This window comes from Sciurus carolinensis (genome assembly GCF_902686445.1).
Source record: "Sciurus carolinensis chromosome 14 unlocalized genomic scaffold, mSciCar1.2 SUPER_6_x, whole genome shotgun sequence".
In the NCBI taxonomy this organism is placed as follows: domain Eukaryota; kingdom Metazoa; phylum Chordata; class Mammalia; order Rodentia; family Sciuridae; genus Sciurus; species Sciurus carolinensis.
The window spans coordinates 1,604,531-1,625,028 of record NW_025920104.1 but is presented as its reverse complement, the minus strand read 5'-3'; the positions used below and the strand labels follow the sequence as shown (position 1 = coordinate 1,625,028).

Here is a 20,498-nt window from a genome sequence, read left to right as displayed (position 1 = left end):
ATTTATGCTATGGTGTCACTAGTTTTATTCACTTTTGCATTATCAGTACAAATGTCAACACAGTGAAATAGGCAAATAATTCATTTTATTAGTATAAAAATATTTTTGACTCTCAGGAGATCTACAGAGCACACTTCAAGAGACTCTATTCTAAAAGATTAGTACATTTAAGAAGACCTTAACCTTCTTAGTATTACTAAATACTAGTTCAGATTTGCAATTATTACATAATTCTTTAAGCAGTTTTTTTTTGAGCACTTTTCATTTCTCTGGTTATACACAATGCACAGTCACACTATTCATGCAATCATACATGTACATAGGGTAATAATGTCTGTATCATTCCACCATCTTTCCCTGTCCCCATACCTCCTTCCTCCCATCACTCCCCCTCTGCCCAATCTAAAGTTCTCTCACTCCCATTGTTGATCACCATTCACATATCACAAGAAAGCATTTGGCTTTTGGTGTTTTTGGATTGGCTTCTTTTGCTTAGCATGATATTCTCTGGCTCCATCCATTGCAAATGCCATAATTTCATCCTTCTTTAAGAATGAGTAATATTCCATTGCAGTAAATATATGCCATTGTTTCTTTATCATTCATCATCTATTGAAGAGCTATTGTGAATTGAGGTGCTATAAATATCAATGTTACTGTGTCCCTGCGATATACTGATTTTAGGTCCTTTGGGTATAGACCTAAACCATGGAGTGGGATGACTGGGTCAAAGGGTGGATCCATTCCAGGTTTTGTAAGGAATCTCCATAGTGCTTTCCAGAGTCCTGGCATGAATTTGCTGTCATACCAGCAATGTATGAGTGTTCCTTTTCTGCCACATCCTTGACAAAACTTATTGTTGCTAATATTCTTGATAATTGCCATTCTGACTGGAGTGAGATGAAGTCTTAGAGCAAGTTTGATTTGCATTTCTCTAATTGCAAGAGATGAAGTACATTTTTTCACATTTGTTGATCAATTGCATTTTCTGAAAAGTGTCTGTCCAATTCCTTAGTCCATTTATTGTTTGGGTTATTTGACTTTTTCTTTTGGTGTTAAGTTTTGTGAGTTCTTTATATATCCTGGAGATTAGTGCTCTATCTGATGAGTGTGTGGTAAAGATTTTCTCCCATTTGGTAGGCTTGTTCTTCATGTTACTGAGAATAAGCTTTTTAGTTTGAATCCATCCCATTTATAGATCCTTGATTTTACTTCTTGTGCTTTAGGAGTCTTGTTAAGGAAGTCAGATCCTAAGCCAACATGAGGGAGATTTGGACCTTCTTTTCTTCTATTATATGCAGAGTCTCTGGTCTAATTCCTAGGTCCTTGATCCACTTTGAGTTGTGTTTTGTGCAGGGTTATAGAGGTTTAATTTCATTTTGCTGCATATGGTTTCCAGTTTTCCAAGCACCATGTGTTGAAGAGGCTATCTTTTCTTCAATGTATGCTTTTGGTGCCTTTGTCTAGTATGAGATAACTGTATTTATGTGGATGGTCTCTGTGTCTTCTATTTTGTACCATTGTCTACCTGTCTATTTTGGTGCCAGTATCATGACATTTTTGTTACTATAGCTCTGTAGTATAGTTTAAGGTCTGGTACTGTGATGCCTCCTGCTTCACTCTTCTTGCTAAAGATTGCTTTGGCTACTCTGGGTCTCTAATTTTTCCAAAAGAATTTCATGATTACTTTTTCTATTTCTATGAGGAATGTCACTTGGAAGTTTTTTGGTTTTTAATCAGGATACAAATACGGTCATGTTTTGCAATTGATATGTTTCTTAAGTCCTTTCTAAAAATAATCTAGAGGTTGACCTCCATCCTTTTCTTCTTGAAGATAGTGGAAGAAATAAGACTATTTATTTTGGAAGGTTTCAAATAGTCTGGGTTTTGCTAATTACATCTCATGGCTATGTTGTTCTATAAAGAGCTAATTTGATCAAAAGATTTGATGGTACTTAGGGTTTGAGGTTTTTTTTTTAATGTATCAGACTTTGAACTCAGTGTGAAGTAGCACTGAGCTACACCTGTAGCTCTTTTCATATTGAGACAGGGTCTCACTAAATTGCTGAGGCTGGCCTTGAACTTTCAATCTCCTGTATCAGGGTATCAAATTTCTGGAATTACAGGCATGTGCCACATGCCTGACCTCAGGCTTGAGGTTTTGACACTAATACCTCTTAGGTGGTATTATGTACTTACAGTATCTTGTCACCTTTCTTTTTTATGATTTTAGTAGTTACTGATGATCATTGCCTTAAGTCCTTGATGAAAAAAGGATTTCAAACTCATGAGATTCTAATTCTTATCATTCCTTCATTAGCTGAACTACTTCTCAAACTTTGCTTCTTGTTTCTTTAACTAGTTACCTGGTATGTAGTTCCTGTGGTAAAGGCAGGATAAATGCTTGATTCTTTTCCTTTATTTGCCAGTTTTCAAAATAATGAATTTGTTGTTCAGTATTCTTCAAAACTGAGTAATGACTTTTTTTTCAGAAACACATAGCTGACTTCTGTTCCAGAGGCCCATTAGTGGGAACATTTTTTTTTTTTGTAATAATGTAAACCCATTTGTTTTGTTTTATGTATTTATGTTAAGAAAATTGTTATCATCCTCTGGCACAATGTATTTAATTTCTGTTTTGGGAAACCTACAATAACTCACCTGTTTTTCTATTGCATTTGCCAACATTACATTTATCATTTCAGGTGTTCCTTCCTGGGAGACTCATTCATTGAGAAGTTGCTTTGTTTAGATTTACTTTTGTAATTCACTTTGATTGTAGAGTTGAACTCTAGAAAGTTAAATGATAACACAATGAGCCTATACACCAAGGCCATCTCCATTCCTTGGTGGCTCAAGGTGAGGTAGAATATCATGGCAGAAGAGTGTAGCAGAAGGGGAAGCAGCTTACTTGGTGAGCAGGTAGCAGAGAGACTCCACTTGTCAAATACAAATATATACCCAAAATCCATGCTCCCAGGTCCCACCTCCTCCAGCCACACCCCACCACTTCAGTTACCACTCAGATAACTGCTATTAGGGGATTAATTCACTGATTGGGTTAAGATTCTTACAACCTAATTGTTTCTCCTCTGAACCTTCTTGTATATTTTTTTACACATGGGCTTTTGGGGGACACCACATATAACCATAACACTAGGGTATATAAATTGAGGTTGGATTCTCTTTCTTTACTAATATCATCCTTAACCTTTGCTGTTAGTCAAGGTGGTGTTTATAATTTTAAAAAATACAAAATAATCTGATGTTTTCCCCTCAATAGTGATGGTGGCCTGCATTTTGGAGAAATGGAACAAGATTGTCAGATTGCCCATGGAGCAGCCCAGTTTTTAAGACAAAGTTTGTTTCAGGCATCAGATCCATATCAGGTTCATGTTTGCAATCTTTGTGTAATAATGGTAATTGCTAACACCAGGACCCATACATATGAATGCAGGGGTTGTCGCAATAAAACTCAGGCATGTATAGACTTGATCATTTTTAAGGTATAATCATGTTGGGCTATTGATCCAGGCAGACTGAGTGTGGTGGAACAGGTTGGCCTTTTCCCAATTTTGGTAACATAGCCTCTGTGAGATGCCTAGTTTTATACAAGGAAAAAGACTTATTTTTCCAAGTCAGTGGAAGTTTGATAGTTTATCCAGGTCATTCATTGTTTTGAAATAATAAGGCCTTCCTTGCACAGGAATTTTAAACAGCAAGTTTTTCTTAAACCTTTTGAGGAGGGTGAATGCAAATTGTGTCTGGAAAAAAAAAGCTAGAAAATATCACAGAATCTGGCTAGGGGAAAGAAGTACCCTGAAGCAAGGTGGCAGGATAGGTGAACACTTCTGTGCTGCTTGTTCACTTGTCAGCTATAATATCAAATCCTTTCCTTTTTCTGGGGCTAGAGAAGTGGGGTCACTGCATACAATACTGCTAATTACTACTTATTTTTTCTTTTCAGATTTCTTTGGTGTGAATGCCTTATGCATGCAAGCTGTTGTTCCAGGAACTTAAATCTATGAGCACTGCACCTTGAATGATGAGTGTTTAGATCTTTAAAGGATTCTCAACCAGATTCTTGTAAATGTCCATGTCTTGCTGGGCACAGTGGTACAGAAACATAATCCCAGCATGTGGGAGGCTGAGGCAGGAGGATGGCAAGCTCAAGGTCAGCCTCAATAATTTAGCAAGACTCTTCCTATAGATAAGTAAATGAATAGAACTGGGAATATAGCTCAATGGTGGAGCACCCCTGGGTTTTATCCACAGTACCAGGAAAAATAACAAAAAAAGTGTCTTATTTCTATGACATAGCTTTAAAAGAATGACAATGTATTCTGTTGCAATAGAAAACATTTTGTTTTGTTTAAAGATATGAATGCTTTTCTTCTGTAAATAGACAATAAAGTTTTCTAGATAGTCTTAATGTGTTGTCTTTAATTGGTATTTCTCTGTGTTAAAACAAGTGAATATAAGCAAGCATTAGTGTATTGGATTACAAAAACTTGTTACTAGGCAAGAACAGGATTGTAGTTATCTGGGACTACTTTTAGCTATTGTTGAGTAATGTATTTTTTAGGCTTATAGTTCAGCACGTTCACCTGTTAAAAGATAAAAATCAGTTACATATATGGATATGGTTGACTTTCTGATTAGTAATTACTTCAGTGTTACAGACAAATAAAGATGCTAAAATGCAGGAATAAAGGGTAGGACATGGTGATGTGCACTCGCACACAGTCCCAGCTACTTTGGAGGCTGCAACAGGAGGGTCTCTTTAACCCTGGAGTTCAAGTCCAGCCTGGGCAACATAGCAAGACACCATCTCTTTAGAAATGCAAAACAAAAACATTTGGATAAAGGATAAATGGGTAATAGTATAAATGACATGCTGAGTCCTCTGAGGAATTTTAGCTACAAAATGTTAGATATGGAAGGTAGTTCTGTTGTATTGGTCTATGTACAAAAGTGGACCTTATTATAGGCCTGGAAGAGGACATTTCACAAACACCAAGATGAGGTCCAGCAAGGGTAAGGAATTTTCTTTTGTGGTTCAGCTTTCATTAAAAAATTCCACATGTGTAGGAAAACTTATGGGAAATAGAAGCCATTCCAGTCAGGTTTGAGTTTTGACTCTACATGAAATGTAAGTTGAAAGCCTCTAAGTCATAATATTGGCCTTTGTCAGTCATCCAAATACTATTTTGGAACCATGTAATCTACATTTTAATGGCATACTAAATACCCTTGGGGATTCCTGACCTAACTGAATTTTTATTAATAGTTGTGTTTGATGCTTTGATTCTTGGTTCTGTTTATTAAGCAAAAGCACGAGTCATTCTTTTGAGTGGCTGTGAGATTGATTACATATATTTTTTCACTGGTATTTTATGTAAAACATCAACCACTGTAATTTCTGCTGAAGTGGAAACTTTCCTTGGGAATTGGATGCATGACACTGAATATTCTCCAGCATCTTCCTTACTTAGGGGAGATACCTGTGGAGGAAAGAAGCATCTTTGTTTCCTCTGGTACTCTTTTTTTTCCCCTAGTACTTTCCATGACATCATAATTTCCTAAGATGACCAAGAGATTTGTAGCAAAGACACTGCTAGAATTAGTGCAAATCCTGTGCTGGAAGACTTACTGTGTGTTAAGAGGATTCATACTCTGAGTAAATGTCACTGGCATTTTTTTTTTTATTTTAGGATGGACACAATATCTTTATTTTATTTATTTACTTATTTTATGTGGTGCTGAGGATCAAAACCCATTGTCTGACACATGCTAGGCAAGTGCTCTACCCCTAAGCTACAACCCCAGCTCTTATGGTCAACTTTTGAAATAGTGCTGAGGTTAAAAACTGGATAGGTGCACATGCCAGTTTGAGGGAAACCTTGATAGGTGATATTTTCTGAGTAATATCTGATTATCAAAGGTCAAATGAAATACTTATTAATCACTACTCAAAATAATACTTGGGTCATTTAGTTTCCTATGAGAATTTTGCTTTGAACTTTTAGGAAAAAAATTGACTTCTCATTAATTCACTGGTTGTTTCTAAAACATCCAACTTCAACACTTCCTTTAGTTCCCTTTGAATGGGACCAGTGAATTTTTGGTCAGACCATTCCAAAGAGATGTGGAAGAGGAAGTACTTTAGGCTGTCAGGACATTGGGTACCTTTGACAGGTCTGTGTGTGTCTAATCCTAAGAACAAAATTCTTGCCAGCTCTTGGTATTCAAAAACACACAGGTAGTTACTTCATGCTTTTCTGGGCCACACTGGGTCTGAATGGCCAGGTTTTCCCAGTCCCCAGGCAAGAGTTCTGTCCTTTGAACTCCATACTGACCCCTTTGTACCTGCAAAAACACAAGGAAAGTCAGTTCTCTGCATCAAAACATCAACTTGGAAATGGTTACATTGCCAGAATTGCACATGGTGGTCATCAGACATTGTCATTGGGTTAAAACCAGCACTTTACCTATTTGTTCCTTTTCCCCAAATATTTACAAAACAGAGGTTCTCTTATATTTCCTCTGTTCCCAATATTTACAAAACAGAGGTCCTCTTATATTTCCTCTGTTTTCCTCTAAGCAGCATGTTTATACCAAAACTAATGTACTTCTCTACAAGCTTGGGAAATGCACGAGGTCAGCCTTTTCTGCCACTGGCTCTTTCACTCACCCAGGCCCTTAGAAATTCTCCTCAGTGCTTGGTCTTTCCTGCCCAACATGACATGTTAGATTGACAAACTGTAACCCAGTGCTAGTTTTATTCTTGGTGAGCTTGGGGCTCTTCCTATAACAACCTAAGAAATGGATAAATATAGCTTGAGTCCAAAGTAGTTCTATTACTTTTTTCTGAGGGTTAAGTATTCAAATAATTTATAGAATACCTGAGGTCAAAAAGTTCTATTAAGTACATGCTGCTATCCTTGTTCTCTTATGATAAAACTTGCTGCCTATTTCTGTGCATGTCATGAGGAGATTCAGAAGATGGGTTAAGAGAAAATTCAGTTAGTTTAAGGCCAAAATGAATACCATCCTTACTTTCCCCTTCATCTTAAAGTTCACTATATAAGCTTTGGAAAACAGAAGAAATTGTAGTCCCTCCACCTGTACTCCTTAGCAACTTAGTTACAGAGTACAAAATTTTAAGGTTTAAAAAAAGATACAGGAAGTGATGTTTGTTCATTCTATCCTAGGTGTCTTTTAAGAACCAAGTGAGTGTTTATTGTTAGTATCTTTGTAATTAGGAAGGATTTACAATTTCAGAGAGGTAGTTTCCTTTACATTTTCTTCTATGCCAAAGTAATTTTTAATTTTTTAAATGGAATTTTCTCACATTGCTACCATTAGCAATCTTTCTCATATGAATGTCTTATGAAGACAAAATGGATAACTGCTATGTTTTTCTTTTAGTTCTCCAAGTAACTGGCAGAAATGGTGTATGTTAGTAGCTTTTGAATTACTTACTTAAAAATGGTCTTGGGGCTGAGGGTATAGCTCAGTGGTAGAGTGCTTGCTTAGCAGGTGCAAGGACTGAGGTGTGGCCCCCAGCACATGCAACATGCACGTGCACACAGAAAAATAATGGATCTTAATAATTTGGGATAAGTAGTAATTTGGTTCAGTGGTTAAAGTAATATCTGTGGTTTTTGTTTATGAAATCCCAGAATTGTATAGATTTTTAGTGGTGGATTTGCTTTTGAGAAATATCTTTGTTTTAATGCTTTGGGAAAGTGAAGATAAAAAGCATGCATTTTCATCTTTTTATTAACTGATTAAAAATATGGAATGCTTCATGAATTTGTGTGTCATTCTTGCACAGGGCTACATTAATCTCTGTAGCATTCCAATTTTAGTATATGTGCTGCCAAAGCAAACACTTGTATAAAGGTTTTGTGTATGACCAAAACAAAAACACTATAGCACAGATGTACTGGATCTTAGCATCTGAGTAGTTGATTCCTGTCATTGCAACCTGGTGAGCATCATCTTCATCAAGAACTTGCTGATGATATAACCCCAAGAGCATACTCGTGAGAATGATCTGACCTCTCAGTTCTTGAGAGTTGACTTATCTCAAGGAACACCTCCTCTTAAGAAATGCAGGTGACTGGTGAAGCACTGCTAACTTTCAGCGCAGCTCCATGCTGAAAGTCTGATTGGAAAAGGCTTGCATGTCCAACTGGTACTTTTTCAACTGTGCCTGATTCTGTTGATGAATAAGGAGAAAAAGTTGAGACCAGGGAGGGTTAGCATATTCAAAAGAGTTTTTTTTATTTTTATTTCTTTTTCCCTGAGCCATGGGGGACTCAAACCCTAGACCTTGCACATGCTAGGTGATAAAAAATTACCTATTTCTTTAGCACCAGAGGAACCCCTTTTAGGTACCCTCTAGATCCTCTATGGGTCTGAGCCTCTCAAATTCTATGCTGATAAACCAGCCGGAGACAAAGTCGACAAATTTCTAATGCATTCTTCATTTTCCTTTTCACAGCAATCCTGCAAGAAACATTTTGTGCACATCATTACCCACAATCTAGGGGTGTGTCATGAGGGGAAAGGTTTATCCCTGTCTATTGAAGGAGGAAAAGAGTTGTAGCTGATCAGTGAGCAGGAAATGATGTCAGTGAGCATGGAGGCCAGGGTCAGGGGAAAGGCAGGCATATGTGGGAATTAGAATATGCTCAGGTTGTTAGTATGAAGGCCATCAAACCTGTGCATAAAAGCAGACTCACTATCTCTGCCAATCTACACTTCTTACCTTGTCTTCTTGGGCTATTCACCCAATGGAAAGAGGATGGACTGAGGTTCATTAACCCCCTTCTCCTTTTGGGTCAGTTGCCAAGCCATCAACTGGAGTGGTCATGGACTGAAACTGACTTAAATGGTTCTCAGCTTTCCTGCTCATCAGTACTTGGTAGCATGGAATGAGAAAAGTACCATCCTCTTGAGTTTGCTCTTGACAGATTAGATTGAGGCACTCCCAGAGTGCTGCTGATTTTTGGAGTTCTAAGTGGAAAGTTTGAGCATCAGACACCAAGTCCTGCATGGGATATTTCCTTGGCTGAAGTCTGCTCTGGACAGATCAGATAGATATACCACTAGGGCTCTGGCAGATGTCTGTCACTGCTGTGTGTCTGGATCTTGGGAACTTACCAAGATTTCTACTTATAGGATAGAGTAACCAAACATCTCAGTTGGTGGGGGTGGGGGGTACATCAGAACCTGCACAGTTCACTCACACAAGTATGGCCTTCCAAGTTCCAGTTCTCACAAGCAATCACTTGTTCCCATTCAATCTCCCAACCTCTTCAACTGGTTGTCCTCACTACCAGACTCAAAAGGAAAGCAGGCTGCATGCCCTTCTGTATCTCATTGTGTATAATCTTCTCTGTGCCTACTTCAATAGCATTCCACCAGGGTCACCCTGGGCCACATGGTAGGCACTCTAGGATTTTCACAGCAGTGAATTCAGTTGCAACCTCCACAAGATGGCTCTCTGCCACAGGCCTCTGCTCACAAGTTGAGAAATGTGGATCACTAGTGAGCTAAGTTCAGACTGCCTTTCTGCTCTATAACTTTTTTTTTTTTTTCCAAATATGACCACTATGTTTCTCTCTTTTCCTTTTCCCACAATGCCTGCCTGCCAGGCTTTGGTACTGTCACTGCCATCAGGCAGAGTGCTGATGTATCCTTTCTTGCCCTCTATGACAAAGACCAAGACTATCTGGGTCTCTTCAAGTCTCTGTGTCTAGCAGTGAACTCCCTCAGACACTTGTGTGGTTGTGTAGCTGTTCTTCAGCTACTTCAATTCTGAGCCACAGGGAAGCTAAAACGTATAGTTCCCAAATATGCTGCCCTCTTAGATTTTTTAAAACTTTAAAAACATAGAGTATATTCTTTATTTATTAAAAATAAATCTTACTCTGTTTTCTTATAAGGGAATTTCCCACCTGAAAACTTTATACTTAGAAAACATGATGTATTTACATGGACTAGAAACTGTAATGACTAGATACAGGTGAGTGTGCATTAGATTGGTGCTTTGTTGGAAATATCATATGTATAATTTTATTAGATTATTCTTGTTTCAATTTCCTTAATAAAAAGATCACAGAAAGAGAATATACTAAAAATGGCAAGAAGGGAAGAAACAATGTTACCCAAATCAAGGAACATTAACTGTCAATGAAAAATGTTAGTTACACCAACTAAGAAATAAGGATATGTTTTAGAAATAAGTTCTTGATCTACAGAACACATTTAATGCAAGCTTCAGAGTTCAAAATATTGATGATTCTTTGGCAATTTTAAATTTATTACTTTTTCTTATCTATATTCCCAAACAGAATTTAAACAGAAGAAAAAAAAAAACATTTCTTTGCAACATCTCCAAAGATTTTCTTGCATTTTGATATTTTAAACAAATACACATTGCCTGAAATACACGTGTGTCCAAATACACAACAGTATGTAGGAAACAAGAACTTAGCAGTCTGCTTTTGCCCAATGGGTAACTAAAAGCAGGATAAAACATCTTGGCATCTCTGCCTCCATTGTCTCTTTTATTATCTTAAACTTTGGATCAGTTTTGCAAACAGGCATGCTATTCACTTAAGGAGTGTTTGAAAACTGGTAAAAACTTTTTGATTAACCCTCAGCTTACCTACCCTATCCCATCTCTTCCAAGACTGGGGAGATCAATAAGAGAACTAAGGTAACATGAACAGCCTGTTAACTGCCAATTTCTGTGCCATCCTGTCCCAGTCCCTCAGAATGGTACTGAAGAGTCTCCAGTCATTGTCCTTAATGTTCCAGAAGCAGGCAATTCACCCAATGATGAGGATGATTACTTCTTGAGCTTCATAGAACCAATTCTGAGATAATAACCAATCCACATCAATATGACTAACACTGTCCAATTGTGCATACCTCCTGCTTCCTGCCCCAATTCTTCTTCTATTTGAACCTAAAGCTCACATCAATATCCTCAAAGGCAGGCTGGTCTTTGATCCCCCTTGCCTTTCTGATTTAGCTCTACTGATTAAATTGTCTTTCTCCATTACTGTTTCCCATTTGACTTCTGGAGTGAGTGACCAGATCTAATTTTTTGGAATTCCTTGAAGTTAGGACCCCTATGGCCTAAATCTCTGGTAACAGACCCTAGGATCCAACCATGTGAAGAAAAGAAATAAATGAAAAGAAAAGAAAGAAAAATAAAAGAGAAAGGTAACCAACATCACAAAAACCATTCATATCAAAATAATAGGAAGTCAAAGTTCACAGGAAGTAAATGTGCATATTTTTGAGTGTTTTTTTTTCCTGGAATTTAAAAAAATTAGCAAATAAAATTGTATTATTTATGTTGTACAACATGATGTTTTGGAATATATATATACAATATGGAATGGCTAAATCAAGGACCCTCTCTGGAGATGGTGTGGACCTCACACAAGCTAGACATATACTCTTACCATTGAGTTATATCCCCAGACTGCATAAATCAAGCTCACTAACATATATGTCACATATATTTTTGGGCAGTGTGGTGAGAGCAGATAAAATTTACTATCTTAGCAATTTTCAAGTACACAGTACATGTAATTACTATATTCATCACATTATGTAACAGAAATGAATTTATTCCTAATTGAAATTTTGTATCTTTTGACCAACATCTCCCTAATCCCCACCAAGAATATTTTTTGCATATTTGCAGTTTTCCAAGTTTCTATTTCTTTTATAGTAAAAATAAACTTCACTTTTTAAGAAAGCCTGCAAAATATACTCAAATATGTGGTTACCATTTATGAGTAGCATGGTTATCTAGACAAAGCAATTTCTAGGCCACAGAAGAGAATAAACTAAATACAACTTAAACCCCTTTGTTTGAACTAAGACTGAGAAGAAAAGGAAAGTATTCTTTGTAACAAAATGACTCAAATTCTTATACAGCTAAACCTAGAAAAGTAAATAATAGTTTTCAAACAGTGACAATAAATAGAAACCACAAAGTAATTTTCCAAAAGCAACACCACAAAGTTATTACAAGTTATACACCCATACTAAAAGTAGATGAAATCAGAAGCCTTCAACCTTAAAAAAAAGTGATCATAATATATATAGCTGGATAAATCAAGGTGCAAATTTTAATTTATATTCCAAAAAAATGTTTTTTAGCACCTTTTGAAAATCAACAATTATACAGTTGATGACATTTCTCATAACTGAATTGATGCATCTGGGAGAGGGATACAAGAGAAGAGAAAAACATCACTCTGAAGGACCACTAATAAGATTAACTCAAAGTCTTCTGCTGAGCTGGGCAGAGCACTTGCCTAGCATGTGTGAGGCACTGAGTTCAATTCTCAGCACCAGATAAATAAATAAAATAAATGTCCATCAACAATTTAAAAAAAGCCTACTTCTTCTAGTGTGGTGAATGATCAGTCTTTTTACATTTCCAGTTCAACACAGATATCACATTTACACAACATGCAATTCAAAAACTATTAGCAAATTAAAAAGTGGAATAGAAAATACAAGCTTATATGTTTAATTATTATGACATAATAGAGAAAGAAATTATTTTCAAATTACTCCACATTTCCCAAAACCTTCAGTTTCTGTACTGACATACAGCAGCTCCAGTTCACTGATATCTCTTCCTGGTGAGTGCAGGGGTGGAGCACTGCCAACATGACACTCACTCACAGCTGATACCCACTGCTCACTAGTTAGACAACATCAGTCATCTCCAAATAAATTCCACTGAGATTTCTTTTCCCACAACTTTTCTTTCTCTATGATCTTAAATAAAATAGCATGTGAAAATTATGCAAAGTGAAAAGAGTTTTCAATCTCAAACCTAGACAAACAAAACAAAATTTAAAAAGCAATAGTGCAACTGGAAATTTATAGGCAGCAAACTGAAACTAAACCCCTACCTCTCGCCCTGCACAAAACTCAACTGAAATTGGATCAAGGTCCTAGGAATTAGATCAGATACCCTGCACCAAATAGAAGAAAAAGTAGGTCCAAATCTTCACCATGTTGTTTTAGTATCAGACTTCCTTAACAAGTCTCCCAAAGCACAAGAAATAAAATCAGTAGTCAATAAATGGAATAGATTCAAACTAAAAAGCTTTTTCTCAGCAAAGGAAACAATCAACAATGTGAAGAGAGAGCTTACAGAGTGGGAGAAAATCTTTGCCACATGCACTTCAGATAGAGCACTAATCTCCAGAATTTTTAAAGAACTCAAAAAACTTTACACCAAGAATACAAATAACCCAATCAATAAATGATCTAAGGAAATGAGAAGATACTTCACAGAAGATCTACAAGCAATCAACAAATACACAAAAAAGTGTTCAACATCTCTAGTAATAAGAGATCAAAACCACCCTAAGGATTTCATCTCACTTAAAACTCTATCAAGAATACAAGCAACAATAGGTGTTGGCAAGGATGTGGGGAAATAGTACACTCATACATTGCTGGTGGGGTTGCAAATTGGTGCAACCACTCTGAAAAGCAGTATGGAGATTCCTTAGAAAACTTGGAAAAGAACCACCATTTGACCCAGCTATCCCACTCCTTGGCCTATACCCAAAGGACTTAAAATCAGCATACTACAGTGATGCAGACATATCAATGTTTATAGTAGCTCAATTCACAATAGCTAGATTGTGGAACCAACCTAGATGTCCTTCAACAGGTGCATGGATAAAGAATCTGTGCCATATATACATAATGTAATATTATTCAGCCATAAAGAAGAATAAAATTGTGGCATTTGCAGGTAAATGGATGGAGTTGGAGAATATCATGCTAGGTGAAATAAGCCAATCCCAAACACCCAAAGGCCAAAGAATTTCTCTGATAAGTGGATGATGATACATAATGGGGGGTGGGGGAGATAAGGGAAGAATGGAGGAAGGATGGATTGTGTAGAGGAAAATAAGGAATGAGGAGGGGATAGGGGGAAGGAAAGATAATAAATGAGATATCATTATCCTATGTACATGAATGTTTACACAAACAGTGTGACTCTACTTTGCATACAACCAGAGAAATGGAAGTTGTACCCCCTTTGTGTACAAGGAATCAAAATAATAATAATAAAAAGCCTAATAAATACTTACTCCATTTTAATCTATTCCTTTAAGTGACAAATACCAGGTACTAGATTTCCATTTAAAATGGGGACTATACAAAGCAAATAAATATGCTTCAGTCAGATATCAAAGATTTGCCATTTCTGATCTACTAAAACTTTGATAGTAAACTTACTTTAGTGTTTTCATAGAAATCAGTAGTAGAAATTGGATTGTTTACTCAACTTGAGTAAGAATTTATTTTGAGAGTAACCTGAACAATGGTAAACAAACACAAAAAACTGAACAACTGTTGACTAATCTAATACAATTTCTCCAAATGTGAAATTGTGATGTCACAAGGTCATCTTGCCTAAGTAGGTCAGCTATTTTATAAAATTATATTTAATTTTCCTTTAATTATAAAAATAAACAGTTAATCTACTGGATATATTCAAAAAGTTTTGTTTCCAAGAAATAAACTTTTGAGTCTGTTAGAATTTTTTTAACTCATTAAAACAAAAAAATTCTGAAAAGCAGTTTTTAGCCTAGTCACTTAAACAAATAATCTTAATAATCTTTAAACTTTTTGTTCTACTTATTACATTAGTAATCTGAGATACCAAACTCCAAGATTACTCATCCAAGTGGTCAGATCCTGAACTATAAATCTAATATCTGAACAGTTACAATGGCTATATATATTGATAAAATAAATCAGAAAACAAATAATATTTTGGAGCAGGAGAAAAAAGCAAACATTGGAAATCCAATTACACTGCCGTGGTAGAATAAGCCTCATGTATAGAGTCAAAGACTCAGTTTTACATCGACTATAGTGGGTACTCTGAAGAAGTTACCCAACTGTCTTAGGCTTCAGTTTCCCTACCAGGCCTACTTCAAAGAAAAGCAGAACTATATACAGAAATGAATTGAAAATGTTGAAGCCATACACCAAATACACCTAGTAAGAAGCATACCCATGCTTTGTACCCAACCACTAGGGAGCTACCCACAGCAGTATCAAATTCACAGGTCACTTACTACCAGGAGGGGCAATGACTTTCTAATTTGAGATTCCACCTCTGGAAGGCATAAACATTCTATTTTTAAAAGTGTTGTACAGGAAAAAGAACACTACAAATGAAAAAGAATTATTTAAGCAAAATGGCTACTTGTCACACATCGAGAGGTTACATGAGATTCAAAGAGCAATACCTAATTAAATCATTTATGTTCAGAATTTCTATGTAATATGTGTTAAATATAAAATCCACAAAGAAGAAATCCACAGACCATAACAATTTCACAATGCAAGTTAAACAGATTAGCCACATACACCGCCAAAGTATTGCTGCCCTCCTCTCATTTCTTCCAATAAAGCAGTAAAGAAGAACAGGTACATATCTCTGTCATTATTCTCACTTTAGCTAAAGATATATTTGATGATCTCACTCCCCTGAGCAAACAAGGATTATATGATTGGATCTGTTAGGACAACAGGACAAAAGAGAATAGACAAAGAGGCTCAAATATGTAACACTTGCAGTGTACACATAAACTAATGACTACTGGAAATTGTGCTATTAATGAAAATCTGGACAAAGGGCTAGGAATTTTTTGTTTTCTTAAAGATTTTTTTAGTTGTTGACATTAATTTATTTTTAATTTTTTTTTTAGTTTTAGGGACACAATACCTTTATTTATTTTTATATGGTGCTGAGAACCAAACCCAGTGCCTCCTCATACATGCTAGGCAAGCACTCTACCACTGAGACACAATGCCAGCCCACAGATTTTAGCTCTTAATGATATTGCTGATTCAATTATACAACTGTCAAAATTATTTTTAAGAATTTAAATTTTAAATTATAATTAAATTTATATAAATTATAATACAAATTAAATTATAAAATAAAATAGTGTCTGATATGTAAAGTAACTTCACTCTGATATGTGAAGTTACAGACTAGAGGAGGATAGAAAAACATTTCACTTTGATTCTTTTTTGCATTTATATAATTTAAAGACTTACTAGATTTTACTGTCATCTGAAACAAACTATCAATGACATTGGATAGGAGTCCTTTACTGGATATTCTCAAAAGACCTAATATTACTGGAACTGCTTGATACTCCAAAAACAATGTTTTCCCTTCATCTGTCTTCAAATCCAGAGAGAAAGAATCAAATGCCTGAGCCAGGTAACCAGTTGAAAAACAATGCAAAATCATCTGCATATCAGTAGTCAGGTTGGTAATCAGAAAGATAAAAAGAGAGCATGATCACTTTAACAAAATCAAAAGACAAAAACTAAATGACAAGAGATCACAGGCTAAATTTAGATTAATTTCCTCTTAATTTGTTAGAACTCAGTGGGAAAGGGAGAGATATGGTAAATTTCCTTTAAAGTTTTCATATTTTAGTACTGAAACAACAAATAAGACCTATTTTTTCTAGTATGATAAAATAAAACATGATTTATATTAAATATCACAGGGAGAGTTTATTTTCCATATTTGATTATAACTGTAATATGATTCCAAAAAAAATTGAACAGCATTACTTTACTTCTTTCTGAATGGTTATTTCAAAATGTGACTTTATACAAACAAATGGATTTTAAACAAGGATTTCTGTCTCTGGCTAAAAATTGGATATTAGACCACTGAAAGACAACTTCAGAAATTTGGATATGCTCTGGAGTGTTACTTTCCTTGATATATCTGTAAATAAGAATGGCAGCAAGATTTTACCAAGGCTAACACTTTAGAGACACCTGTCAGATTAGATTGCCTGGAATTCCCTTAAAGATGTTTGACAGGTACCTGGGAAGCTTCTAAAGTCAGGAATAAAAAGCACTAATCTAAGTAGAATCAATGCAAATAAAGTATTAGATACTTGTATCATTATATTTCAATATGCCAAACAAACCCAAGTCACTATTCTTAACATCAATTTTCTATAATTCTTTCAAAGCTCTATTAAAAGGAATTTTTAAAAGTTCATTTTGTTCATATAATACTGAGTTATTTTTTCTATTGAGATTTCTACTTTAATGACTTGAAATACACTGAAAGTATAACAGAATCACCAAATGACATTTATTGTCTTCTTGGTTTTGGGTTGAATTTTCTTACATAAATATGAATAAAACAACTAAACCCTAGTTATTAAGAATGAGAAGTTAGAGTAACTCATATTAAATTAAAATATATATATTAAAATATTTTGAGAAATAAGGATCTGTGCCTCTGGACACACTTTATAGTGTACTCCTTTTTCTTTTTGGTAGAATTTAGAAAGTTCAAGGAACATTAACATTACTATACTTAATTTCATAGCTAAAAAATAAACATTGGAAATAAAAGAATAATAGAACAAAGTTGCTAGATTGTTTAGATTTGCCTTGTTTAGAATATATATATATATATATATATGTATTTAGCAATTACACAAGCAAAGTATACATGAATTATAATCTATATAAGGAACAAAACTTTTATCACAGCACCACTTGCTGCATTTAATACAAATTGCTTCACTTATTAATATATCATCTGATTATTAAATAGGTTGAATGCTATATGGGATTTTTCTTAAAATTTCCAAGCTGAAGAAATTGTTCTTTAAGAGTTTTAAAGAGTAAAAAATAGTACTTGACTACTTTTTTCAAGAATGACCTTACAGAACAATTATGTTCTCATTTGAATTTATCCAGTAGAAGATGTTTCTGAAAACAAGATCAATTTATCTTCCAAAAGAATATTTTTAAAATATTAATTATAACTATTTCAAAACATTTATTTTCCTAATTGTGTTATATTATTGAGTCTTTTAACAAAGTCCTGTCATTGAAATGTTACCTTTATATTCTTTACCAAAAGTCAATCTGTTGATCTTAATCAGTGTAAGATAAGGTTTTTCTTTATTTAGTCTATTTGGCAGCTTTAAAAAGCAATTAGAAACTCTGCCACAATTGCCATCTACAGATGAGCTACACTGCCTGGCTCTGAGCCTAGGCTAACTCTATGCTCTTAACAAGATGCAGAAGAAATGACGCTGTGTGCTCAGGATCCTAGCCTCGAGAGCTCTTGCATTGCCAACTTTTCTGCCACATGTGAATAGGCCCCATGGGGGAAAGGTGAACCAAGAACAGGGAGCCCAACACAGAAAAACCTGTCACTTGGGTCCATCTCAAATTATCAATCCAAAAAAATTGTGAGCTAGTAAATAAAAGGTTTTTGTAAGTCCCATAAGTGTTTGGTTGTTTATATAGCCATAGACAGCTAATGTGATCTAATATATCTTAATTCAACTCTTAAAAGTTAAATAATATAACAATAATGAAGTTTATTGATATTGATAATAGATAGCTACTATTAAGCTAGAATTTAATATAGCTGCATGTGGAGGTGCATGCCTATGATTCCAGTGACTCAGGAGGCTGAGGGAGGAGGATTGTAAATTAAAAGTCAGTCTGGGAAACTTAGTAAACCTTGCTCAAAATTAAAAAAACAACTGTTTGTTCTTTCAGTTCGATCAGTTTTTGCTTCGTGTTATTTGTGTATAAAGGATTATCATGTTCTTTTGATGATCAGACTACTTAATCACTATAAGACCTTTTACCACTGAGTATGCCCATGCCTTTTTAATTTTGAGACAGGATTTTGCTAAGTTACTGAGGGTCTTGTTAAATTGCTGAGGCTGCCTCAAATTTGTGATCCTCTGGCCTCAGACTTCTGAGTTGCTGGGATTACAGGCATGAGCCACCATGACTGGCTTGTAAATGATCTTTCAAATAGTTACCAGTCTATTATAATTATGGAAACCAAAACCACATAAAAACAACTAAGAAGGCAGAATTATGACTTTTTTCATTAGTTCACTTATCACTAGGAGTAACGACTTCAGATAAGCATACTTCAGATAAAGTACCCAAATAAAATTGATGTCATTGCCCATTTAAAGAAACCACCATTCTGAGTCATACAATTTAGCAAACACAATAGATACAAAACTTATATATTTATTGGTTGACCACACTGGTATGACTCACTTTAACAAAATTTCTCATATTTAATGATTCAGAATGACAACTGGTTACAGGTATTAATTTAAAGTATATCAATTAAGTTGACATTACATATAATTAAGCTGCACATCTGTAAATCCCAGCAACTGAGAAGGCTGAGACAGGAGGATCACAAATTTGAGGCCAAGCTGGCAACTTAGTGAGACACTGTCATGAAATAAAAAATAAAAAGGGTCAGGGATGTGGTTCAGTAGTAGAATACAACAGGTTTCAATCCCTAGTATTGGAGGGAAAAATTATGATCATCTTTGGTTGAAGAATTTCCTTCTTTATCTCCCTTTTGCTCCCTCCCTCCCTTCATTTCTTCTTTCCTTTGCAATGCTGGAGATTGAGCCCAGGTCTTCTGCATGTAGTATTATTTTTAATTGATTCACTTTTTTTATATATCAATAAATTTATTCTTATACACCAAGCACCATGCTAGGTATGGGTGGATAAACAAAATAAGTTTTTATCCATTAGTAAGTTAACTAGTGCAGGATTGATAAGCTTTTTTGGTATAGGGTCAGGTAAAAATTTTATAAATTTTAGAGGCTACACAGTCTCTGTTGCCAGCTATTCAGCTCTGCTGTTAAAAGGCAAAAAGAGTCACAGCCAAGACATAATAAACGAGCATGGCTGTGTGAGAAAATTTTATTAACAAAATAGATGGTGGACCCGATATTCTCTTTAAGTTATAGTTTGCCAACTTGGTTGTCTAGCAGAAAATAATAAAATAACTAGCAATTCCAATTTATGTGGCAAATAAGCCAACAATTTGAAGTGAAGGTTGTTATTAGAACATGACCTAAGAGAATCAACACAGGCTTCTGGGAGGTAGTAACAATACAAAGACTTCATTCTCTCAAATTCACCAAATAAAAGTTGATTTTAAATAATGTGCCACCATTATGAAATAAACCAAACTCTCATGCTGAAAATTTAAAACACATTTGATTATAAAATAATTGCTATATTATATGGTTATCTCTCCTAGATACTAAAAATTATTCTGTAAGCATTCTTGAAAGCTTACCTTGAGTGACTGTTTTGAGAATAATTAAGGTTGACAAAAATCTCAATGGCAAATTGGAGTTCTTAAAGAAAGCAGCTGTCTTTGGTTTATTTTCCACAGAATGATCTGAAAAAATTATCCTGAATTCCTTTAATTACCACTCCTTTAAATATATCTTCATCCGGTCTTCTCAATGTTGATGTCATAGTTGAATGCTGTTAAAAATATGTACAGTCATGTTCATAGCTGCTCAATTCACAATAGCCAAATTGTGGAACCAACTTAGATGCCC

The 20,498-nt window shown here is 35.1% G+C and overlaps 1 non-coding gene and 1 pseudogene across 1 annotated transcript; both read right to left on the bottom strand.

The window, feature by feature from the left end:
- Positions 1-7,795: 7,795 nt before the first annotated feature.
- Positions 7,796-7,898, bottom strand: LOC124973184 (U6 spliceosomal RNA). The gene has a single exon (XR_007106635.1). It is a non-coding gene; the product is annotated as a U6 spliceosomal RNA (small nuclear RNA).
- A 251-nt stretch (positions 7,899-8,149) lies between these two features.
- Positions 8,150-20,498, bottom strand: part of LOC124973145 (coiled-coil domain-containing protein 138-like) — a 75,199-nt pseudogene continuing 62,850 nt past the window's right edge.